This window comes from Montipora foliosa, chromosome 1 (genome assembly GCF_036669935.1).
Source record: "Montipora foliosa isolate CH-2021 chromosome 1, ASM3666993v2, whole genome shotgun sequence".
NCBI lineage: Eukaryota > Metazoa > Cnidaria > Anthozoa > Scleractinia > Acroporidae > Montipora > Montipora foliosa.
This window is the reverse complement of record NC_090869.1, coordinates 51,348,071-51,350,570: the sequence shown is the minus strand read 5'-3', so window position 1 is coordinate 51,350,570 and position 2,500 is coordinate 51,348,071. Positions and strand designations below refer to the sequence as shown.

The 2,500-nt window shown below is 36.5% G+C and overlaps 1 protein-coding gene across 4 annotated transcripts in view; it reads left to right on the top strand.

The window, feature by feature from the left end:
* Positions 1–2,500, top strand: part of LOC138000684 (soluble guanylate cyclase 88E-like) — a 40,712-nt gene that overhangs the window by 5,957 nt on the left and 32,255 nt on the right. The window contains exon 1 of one of the 4 annotated variants that reach the window (XM_068847298.1): positions 600–693. The exons of the other annotated variants lie outside the window; for them this stretch is intronic. The gene's annotated coding sequence lies outside the window, so the exon portion shown is untranslated. Of the gene's footprint in view, positions 1–599; positions 694–2,500 lie in introns of those variants that run through there. 4 annotated transcript variants of the gene reach the window in all.

Genomic DNA, 2,500 nt, shown 5'->3' with positions numbered 1-2,500 from the left:
ATATACCAGTGAGGTGTTCAAACGGTTGCGAAAAGACAAACTATGATTTGAAAGGAAAGATTCACTGTTGAAGCGAACAATTCAGCAAACGACAGACACAATAGACCCTAGTCGAGTCGAAAAGCGAAAAAAGGTACGTTTTCGCGTCGCTCAGCTGAAGCCACCAGCGATTGAGTTTTATTATAACATGTACAGAAAAATAATTATACATATCGATTGAAACTAAACTACCTGACTGAGCTGCGGTAAATAATAAATACGAGATCAGAATTACAGGGCAAACTCTAAGATTGTCTATATAAAAATAAACAGTTATTGTGAAGTATATATTTGAATTTCGTATGTTTTGAGCCGCGGAGGCTGTAAGAGAGAATGCTCGCAGTCGGACGTTAAGAAAGCACCTTAGTTACAAAGGTTGCAAGATAAACATTACAACATCATAAAGCTCTGGCACAATGACAACTTTTATATACCAGATACAACATAGCATATAACATACCAGCAAAACAAGTCTTGAATAATTAAAAACATCGTAGCCACCATCAAATAAGAAAACGGGTAGTCCTTGACTTGATTGGCGTTTCAATCACAAGTCGTATCTTATATCGGAGTTCTAATCATCTCAAGGTAATCACGCCAAACAATGTCATCAACTAGTAATAGAAGTGCATTGTGAACGGATCCGGTGAAAAGGTTAGCATTTCTTTTATAGCGGCAACGTGAATTTGATGTCAGTTTGAAGCCAGTTGAAGTTGCATTGCTTATCCATCTTGGCACATAACCTTAACACATAACCGTCAGGGCCTGCCCCAGACATGCGCGAAAGAGAAGAAATAATGCCACACCCCAATTTGACGGGAATTAATATATTTTTTCAAGATGACACAAGATTGTCGATAGTTTCAACCCGAAATCGTCGCTATTCCTCCTCTTTACACCTAAAGGCAAATTCTCGGCATCTGTGTTGACATTACTTTGTTATCGAGTGTCTTGTTAAGGGTTACAAAGTAATCTCGGAGATTTTATTTCTTGATTGCATTTAATACTCTCAGGCTCACGATCATTTGCTTATGTATAAGTATACATATTTGCAAATTCGTTCCTGTCTTAACTTATATGTGGTTTTTAACGCATCCTATCTTTCGAAACTTTCGAAAATGTTTGCCACCGAGTTAAACATCTCGATTGAGGACTGAAATTGATGGCACCGAAAATTTTACCATGTGGATTAATTTCTTTAATTTTTTTTTCCAAACCGACATACTATCCCGAAACTACATGCGTGTTTATAAAATATCATTTTCATCACTGCCTATGACAAAAGCAACGTGACTTGACAATTACCTTCGAATTCAAACGAAAGTCGCTAAGATACGTGACTTATTAAACCATTATGCGGTGAGTTCGCTCTCGTCTTATTCATGATATATGGGCCTCATCTTGCATGGCGGAGGATTTAAAAGGCAGAAAAGAAAATTGAACAGGCAAGTGAAAATGCTCATGACAAAATAATCATGATTTTTTCAAAATTATCAGAATAGTGAAGATTTCGATAAATAAGCTAAGATTTATTCAAGGACACCAAATCTCGCGACAACTGTTTAGTATTTTCCAAAGAAAGTTGTTTCTTCGCCTCCATAAGGATTTTATCAAACGTTTGAAAAAAAAAGCTACGGAAATAGTTTCTCTTCCAATTCTTTAGTTGTTGCATCGGTTGCTCAGTCTTAAGGAGCCTGAGAACCATACACTTGATTAAATAGATGATTTTGCTTCTTTGAAAAGGCCTGATGTCTGGTGGCCTTTTACTATCAAAATGTGAACATATCTAGCTCTTGAAAATCAAAGGGATAAAGAGTTTTCACGAATCCGAAAGTTTCTCGTAACTAAAATCTGACATGCGTTTATCTTTCCGAATAGATTTTTGGTAGAGATTACTCTTCGAGTATCTGTTGATGCGCTCATTTTCCGCTGTAGGCGTTCCTTGTATTAAAAAAATGTCGCGGGGACTTCAAAACGCGAATACGACATATGTAGCTATCCGTCGGAAAACGGCCAAATGAACGGATCAGTTCCGACAAGTTATTACAAAACCCAGTTGGCCTCCGGAGAACAGGATATGAGAAGATAAAACACTGAAAGCAGATATGGAATTTATTGACTGACAGTTCTAAAGTGAGGTTCACTTTAGACACAGTAATAATAAATTTAAATATTTTTCGAGTCCGTGTTAGTGAAAAGTTTTAAAGGGCGATTTGATGCATTAGCATCCTTTTTGTTATGGTTAAAATTCAATCAGGATCACTCAGATCCATTTGATGAGCCTTCTTCATAGCAGACGGAATTTAATGTCAAGTGAATTTCCTTCAGATGAGTCTAAGGTCTTTAGTTTTAGATATCTGATTTAGAGTGAGTTGACCTTTTGAAAAGACGCAGTTTTAAGGAGGATTCCGTTGCTTTCAACGTTTTCTAATTAAATTAAATGTAAAAGAGAACTTAAAAA